Genomic DNA, 8,463 nt, shown 5'->3' with positions numbered 1-8,463 from the left:
CAAATACTAATGCATGAAAATCCTAACCTCAAAAAAATCACCCGTTATGTATGTATAGCATCCATAATAATAGCTAAGACGGATGTTTATATTTAGTACATTAAAATTTCCTAGAAGTTAGAGGCGGCAGTGCTTGTAATACAAATATGTATTTTCTTTCGTGACCCAGCCTAATGTCCAAAGGCAGGTTCCTCCCGGTTGATGTTGTGACTTGGTAAGCAATGCCCATTTTTGTTTCAGCTACTTACATATGAAGCTTGGACTTCATGTACATATGTATGTATGCATGCAAATCACTATAATCCAGTCAAAAACCACAAATTTCTGGTTTAGAATTTTTTTTCTTTTCAACTAGCAATTTTTTATAATTTGATTAAGCTTACTATTCTTTTAATTTCAACCGTCTTTTGTTGCTAACTATATTCATTTTGTATTTCCATCTCCGCAGTGCGTGTAGCAAGTACATATGTATATATGTACATATAATATTGCGTGTAGCTTCTTCTTCATATTTTCCAAGCTCCTCTTCAACTTGGTAAGCTATGCCTTCTACTGTGATCGTTTGTATGTTTGTTGTTTTCGTGTTCGGCATCGCAACTCCATCATATTAATGATGGTAAAACACGTGCAACTCGCCAAACTTCTTTTGACCAAGCCGCAATGAAATGGCAATTATACTCGTAACTACTCGTCCTCCCCCTTACTTTTTTATCGTCCATCAGCTCTAATTCCATTGCGCTGCTTTGGCTCTATTCATTTGCAATTAGCCATCTTTAGTCTGCCTGGGGGAATCTGGCAACAGCAGTTTGAGTAGCCGGTTGAAAATTTCAACGTCATTAATTATGATGCTTAGTTTTCAAAAGGGTTTTTTCTTTTTTCTATTTTGAGGGTTTAAGTGCATTGTGGCTAAACATATTTATTATTGTGTTTTAGAATACAAGGCATTAAAACAGTGATAGAAAAATTAAAGTTTTTTTACGAAAAATAGCAGCTAATTTTAAGTGTTTTTAGTAATACAAAACTGCTATTAGTAGCAAGTTTTATGCTTAAAAAAATAAATAAAATGTTCTAAATTCTTGGAGTTAAAAGTTCATTATTTGTTACCTATCAAAGTAAAAAAAGTCCAAATAGTTTCACCTGAACGAAGGTGTGTTTAAGAAGAAAATTTATCTAAACGTTTTAACAGCATGGCTGGATTAGGTTAGGTCGAAGTAGCTACCTCATACATATATATCCTAAAGAGATCTAGTTACAAGAAACAACCATTTCAGAACATCGAAAAATTCCAAATTTAAAAATATGTATGTATGTATGTATGTACCAAAATTCAAGTAAATAAAGCCAATATTTTCATAACTATTCTTAAATTAACAATTTTTATTCAAATATCAAATTTCTACTTACAGTTATTATAGCCGCATGTCATAGTCATTCTGAAAATAAAAAATAAAATGATTTTAATGAATATGAATGTACTTATTTTAGAGCGAATGTAATGAATTATCTTAAGAATACCATCGATTAGGTGGTGGTTAAACGGTTGGCGCTAGTCCTCTTCAAATCCATTTCAAAATAATTTTTTAAATAAAACTTACTTAAATGTCTCTCGTTTGATAAACATAATTAAATATGTATGCATGCATTTCGTTTTACTCGTTCACTAAATAGATTTTGAAGTCATAAAAAAGTGGCAACCCTCTTCAAAAATATTTTTGAAACAAACGCCCTTACTCATTTGACACCCAGAGGTGGCAACCATTTCAAAAACATTTTCGAAAAAAGTTTTCTTTAAACCTTTCCCGTTTGATAGCCACATTGAAATATTTAAATTAATTTAAACTTGTTCAACAGGTGACAACCTCATTTAGAAATATTTTCGAATTAAATTTGTTTTTGATTCCCTTGAAGCCCTCTTAAGCAAATATCCAATATTGTAATACAGGTATTTCTATTCCTGTAATTTTTTAGCATACAAATCGAGGATTTTTAGTGTCGCTATTTCTATCGTTGTCGAAATCGCTATAAATATTTTTCACTCAAACATATTTCCTTATGTGCACAAGTTTTTAATGCTTAACGAAAGTTTCCGGATTTTGTCCGATTTCTGAACGTTTCTTAGTTTAAATGAAAACCTTTAAAAAATTTTCTTCACAATCAAATTTTTACATTTCTCCTTACACTTTGCTAAAAAATACATATTTTCACCGAAACTTTGCATATTCCTTGTTCCGCTACTCCCAACTGCCATTTGATGCCAATCATATGCGTTGCATAATTTTAAGGCTAATTAAAATATTGTTACATGCCAAAAGAGAAGAAGAGAAGAAGAGTAAAGCAAAACACTAAATAGCACATTGCTAGTAGTACAGCGAAGCGGAAACAATAACAAAGATGCTCAAAGTAAATGTATATTTTCTAACATCATCTACACCTTTGTTCATACACGCTTGAGCAGCCGCTGCAAAGAATTCACTGGTGGAATACTTATACTCTAAATGAAAAGTAATGAAGGTAAGGAAAATCATAGCGTAACGCCCACCACAAGTGTTGGCTGAGAGGAGTTCGCCAATGAAGAAACGAAAAAATAAGCAAACTAAAATTAAATTAAGCAAAAGTGTGGGAAAATGCGTTCTAGCATAAACGAAAGCAAGAAAGAAGGGGGCGTTGTTGAAGAAACAGAAAAATATTTACATACATACATACATATATCCATATATAGAAAAATTTCGAAGGGTAGCCACTGTAAGACTCTAAGATTTTAAAGTAAAGGCATGCAATTGTAAGATTGCCCCTGGCGCTCACTTGGGATTACAAGCGAAAAGTAAAACCACGCGGTGCAAGTTACTATCGGTGTGAAAAACTAAGTTGCACGTGCTGCTGCTTTGTTCCCAGTATGGAAATTCTTTACGCCCCCCTATTTTTGGCGTGTGGACAACTTCGCCCACCTAGGCGTATTAGTAATGGAATGTTCTTAGTCGAAAAGTTGCGAGCAGCTCAGAAGTAGCTAGTACTTTGAACTAATTGACGAACATAAATACATATATATGTATGTACATGAGCAGGGTAAAGCGTAACTGAGGTGTGTGTGCATAATCGATTATGCGAGGCGGCGAAGCAAAAATACATAATTATATAGTAAAACCTTATTAGAGGTAATCAAAGCAAATAAGATTGGTAAACAAAAGAAAAAGACCCTTGTTTCTTATATGTTTAGTTAGGCAATACTTTTTACTTGGCCCTTATATGTGAATTTAAACCAAATTAAAAAAGCCAAAATTTGCTTAAAAAGCAAGGGAAAATTGAACGCGTATATATCTAATAGTTAGGGTGCATCACTCCCCATACAAAAAAAAATAAAATAAAATAAAATAAAAAATCGGTACTGTTTTTCCATCGGAATTATAAAATTTATTTATTTTACGACTTACGTCAAAATATTTCGGAAGGATATTACAATTTACATAAGCTAGGCCAATATGAAAATGACTCAAAAAATCGAGTTTTTTATAAATAAGATTAATTTTTAACCGACTTCAAAAGAGGAGAAGGTTATTAAATCGTCGGAATATTTCTTTTTTTTTTAATGTATGTTACCGCATAACTTTTGACCGCCCGATGTTCTTTTCTCGTGGAGACAATCAGTCGGAAAAATCAACCAACACCAACCATTTATTTTGTTCCAAAGTTGATGGACCTCAAGTAGCCTATTCTAGTAACTACTAGGGATGTTAATTTTTCCTATTTTTGCGATCCCAGCACTTTCGGGGCATCGAACATATAATTGCGGGATCCCAGGTATTCATTATTTTTCAACAACTTAACAAGAAAAAATTGCATCGATATAGTTTGAGAAGCTGTCCAACTATATAATAAATAATAAATAAACGGGTTTGAAATCTACTTTATTATTTAAGTTGAAAAATATTCCATTAGTAACAAAACAAAAGACAGCAAATAAGTATATACGCATTTAACAATACTTTGGCGTATACATTTCTGATAAAGTAACTTGAGGCATGCCAAAAAAAACTCGATGCAAAAAAAACTTAAGTCAACATACATATGTATGTATTGTGTGGCTGAAAGAAGTTCATAATACTAGTGGCAAAAATAAAAAGAAACGCTTTATTTCAACCAGTTTAGTCTATATTTCTTTTGTTTATTCAATATTTAAATTTTCTTTATAAAAGTATACCTCATTTCAAAATGTGTACAAAAATTATAAAACTTCAAAAAAATTTGCGAAAATTTCAAAATTTTTACTTAGCATTTTTAGAAAAATTTGAGGTACGCAGCCCTTATAGCCCTTTAAATTAAAGTATAATAAAATGCTAGTTTCATACAGTTACAAAATACCGTTGATTTTTGGAATTTTTTAAACGAAGCTGGGCATTTTCTTCCATATAAACAAATTGTCGAACATACTTTGTATGGAAGAAAATGTTTGACACCGCCAGCAAAAAAATTATAAAAAATCATCGTTACTTTTAGTCACTGGAAACTTGCACTTTATCGTCTTGTAATTTAAGCGGCTATTCTTATAAAATTGCGTGCCTAGAATTTTTCTAAAAATTCTAAGTAAAAAGATTAAACAGGTTGAAACAAAAGCATTTCAAAACACACCAAGCAATCCATATACTCACGAAACTATATAGTAAAACTGCGTTTTTAGTCTAAATTTTTTTTTTTTATTAGAACTTTATAATTTCAAAGATATGATAAATCCTAAAATTATTTAAAAAACTCAGTGCAATGTAGAATAAAAATGGGTACCAAATGAAAGAGAAATTTCTGTAACATATTTTGGGTTCACAAGGACGAATATTTATTGAAAATGCCCTTTTTTAATTTTATTTTTTTATCTAATAAAGTTAGGACTATATTCGAGGAAGTTGTCGAGTTTATATTAGTAATAAACATATAATTTTTTCAAAATAAATATTACAAAATTTCAAGGATATTTAGGGATAAAATTTTTAAGGACATTATGCACCAAAACATCTAATCTGTTCTTTCTCTACAGCATTTTCCCTTCAATTTGATATCGATACTATTTTCCTAAGTACATCTTTTAAAAAATCCTGGCGTCAGAGAGAAAAACTAAATCGCAATTTTACTGCATATATTTAGCCCATGGCTTTAGGAATATATTTGTAATTTTGTGTGTGTAAAATTGCCTGTCGCTCGAGGTTATGTGTATGTATAATTAGCTAGACCTTTATAAAAAATATTAAATATTAAATAAACAAAAGAAATATAACGAAAACTGGTCAACATAAAGCGTTTCTATTATTGCTACCATTGCAAATTACAAATCCCGAAAATCCTGGGATTCTTGGCAAATAATCCTGGGATTTTCGGCACGTAAAGAAAGGCATCTCAGTTCATATCACCCTAACGTACCACCCTAACTTCAGTAAGTTAAAATTCACCAAAAATCATGACACTTTTGCTAACTAGAATTACTATACAAAATAGTTTTTATGGCTTTTATCTGATTTCTCTGTCTTGGTTACATACTGCGATTTAAAGAAATTTTGTTGCCCCAGAGTTTGGGGACTATTAGCCTCCTGCAAATAACGACAACTCAAAACCTTACTAAATCCTTGACATACTAAATTACTTACTAGACATAAAGTTGTAAAATTCAATGTTTTGGTTTAAATGAGTTTTTCCCGAACTTCAAGAACTCTCATGACATGCGAATTGTTACCCAATATCCTCATAAAATAGGAAAACCTCACTTCGCCTACCCAGAATGTAGAAGGAGTTCATTAAATTTAAGATCTTCAAAAGTTAAAAAGTAAAAGAAAAAAATACTTCATAAAGGAAAGGGAAATTCTAAATGAAAATTCTTCGTGTTCATCTTTCTTTCTACTTCGATATGAGTATAATATAAACAAATATACCTTTATACATAAATATGTATGTAAATATATACATACGCACATTTTGAATAAATTAAATGCATTGTTTTTCATCGGATAGCACGAATTTTATTTCTCCAAAAAGAATCTCTTGAATATTCTTTGAACGAGTATGTACATATGTAAATATTTTCATAGGAAATACCGTTAAAACAACAGCAATACACGAAAAGAACAAAATAGCGCAATAAAATTTCGATTTCCGCCGGTAATACTCGTTCGTTTTTATTGAAATTCTTTTTGATCTTTCTCATTGAAGGTATTTATGTAAATAAATGCACAAGAAGGTAATTGGTGTATACAAGTGCATATAGAGCAAAAGCGCAAAACGGATATGTTTGTAAATAAAAAGTAGGAAATGATTATCATCGAATTATGGCGGTTCAAATATGCATATATAACGGATAAAATAAATTTTATTTCTATATATTTTTATAGTATTTTTTTGGACTTTATTAGCTTTATGTTAATTACCAGTCTGGTTTCTAGAATAGCTTAGAATTTTACATCTCACCCAGAGTAAATAAAATAGTGACCAGTGTTGCCACGGAAAAATTATTTTTCCTACCAAAAGTTCCTACTAAAAGCAACCAGACCCTATCAAAAGTTTGACTTTTTAATACCTTTTTCAATGCCAAGTTTATTAAAAATTTAGATAATATAGTACATTTAGTAAAACTTAAACAGAGCTAGTACAATAAAAACTAAATTAACTGCGTATAACAATTCTTTTTTCTGTACAGACTTATGCACATATATATTATTATTATTTTTATTACTTCGGGAATACTACCACTGCGACCTAAGAAGATCTATTGTGATAAACCGTAATTGAAATCACTTCCACCTTAGGATATTTAAGAAGTTAAGCACTTTGAAGGGTGCCATGTTCCAAATTTTGGATGGGGAAGACAATCGCCCCCCAAGGTGTATCAGTCTGCTATACGTGATACGTGGAGCTTCCTCCACCAGCTCAGAAAAGGCTCGACATCATGGAAGCGCATTTGGGCTGCATGCTTTGCGAGACATTCAGCCCTTCGAACCCTTGATGTCCCGGAACCTACCACATCGTTACGCTATTGTAAGCTTCCAGGTGGTTCAAACAAGTTTTACAGCTGTCCACAAGCCTTCATGCTGTTTTAAAAAGCCGAAGACCTTTTAGGCTGCCTGTCTATCCGACATAATATTTATTCTGGCCCCATTTGTCCTTCTACAAAGATATTCGCGAACACAAACTTCGATTGCGAAGACGGCCCCCTGGAATATGGTTAATATTTGCCCATTGGAAGACTTGGTTCAAGTGCGTCTGCGGCAGTACTCCCTTCGTCCATCTTCGATCCATCGGTATACCATGCTTGGGACCCTTCTTCAATCAAAATTATTATGGCTCCACAGCAGTCTCTTTCAGGAATTCTGACATTGTAGGGTTTGTAGAAGGACAACTCGGAATCATCCAGCAAGGGCTTGAGAACCTCCAAATTACCCCAAAGATCTCCCGGCAGCCGCAGGATAAATGCCTGTAATGACACCAAGGACATCCGTTGGACAGGCGATCATAGCTCCTGTGATAGCCACGCAGCGCCTTGACAAAAAAATTTACGAAATGCACAACTATCCTTTTTATGTTTGTAAAAAATTATTGTTTTCCATTTTTATTTATGCATTTTCATGTACTTGATAGCCACACCATTGTTTCTTGGCGAAAAGATATATACTCGGAATTTCGTTTATTTTCACACTATTCATTTAGTGTCAACACACTAACAACAACAAAAATATGCAAACGCATACACAACCAAAACAAAAAAATTCATATATTTACATAGTTATGTACACACAATGGCAACTCAACAATACCGAAATGTATACGTTTGTCATACGGAAAGAGCTAACGTTAAGCGCTTGCAAATCGCGGCGATAAATAAACGATTTCAAATGTCAATAGCTCACAAATGCAGCGTGCTCGCACAAAAGCAACTATAAATACCTATGTACATATGTATGGCCACCCATGGCGCTTGGAAGGGAGGGCAATGGGTTGGACAAATATCCGCACCACTTCACCTCCAAAGGCACTGCGTGAGTTTGCTGAGTAAACAGTTGCCATTCCACAATGCATTGTGGTACACAAGAGAGAAAAAAAAATTAGAAAAAAAATTTATTTTGCAAACGTAATTCATTTCCATTACAATAGTAAGCATCGACTGTTTGAGAGCAGATTTTTCACTTCTGTTCACAAACATGTACACACGATACTATACTATATAAATATGAACGTTTGTTTGCTATTAACTATTTGTGTTGCAGCTGTTTGTTTATATTTGTACAGTCAGGGTAACCCAAATACGAGTATGCCGGATTTTAAGTTGGGTATATTTGTAATTTTTTATGTGTTCTTTTTTTGTTTTTTAATTTTTTCACTTTGTAACAGCGGGTCCACCGCTTCCTTAATGGAGCTATTTCCGCCTGAGACACACTGCGAAAGACCGGAAGCCTGAACATAGTTTCGTTGTAGAGTTACCGCCAGAAGGCACCT

The 8,463-nt window shown here is 32.8% G+C and overlaps 1 protein-coding gene across 1 annotated transcript in view; it reads right to left on the bottom strand.

Annotated features, from left to right (window-relative positions):
- Window positions 1-1,434, bottom strand: part of LOC118742913 (protocadherin-like wing polarity protein stan) — a gene marked incomplete at its 3' end in the record, with an annotated part of 73,408 nt that extends 71,974 nt beyond the window's left edge. Inside the window, 1 exon segment of the mRNA XM_036475333.1 lies at window positions 1,405-1,434.
- Between the last annotated feature and the right edge of the window lie 7,029 nt (window positions 1,435-8,463).

This window comes from Rhagoletis pomonella, unplaced genomic scaffold (assembly GCF_013731165.1).
Source record: "Rhagoletis pomonella isolate Grant_MI unplaced genomic scaffold, Rhpom_1.0 Rhpom_scaffold_00007, whole genome shotgun sequence".
Classification (NCBI taxonomy): Eukaryota; Metazoa; Arthropoda; class Insecta; order Diptera; family Tephritidae; genus Rhagoletis; species Rhagoletis pomonella.
Note: the sequence above shows the minus strand (reverse complement) of the source record. Positions and strands in the feature narration are given on the sequence as shown.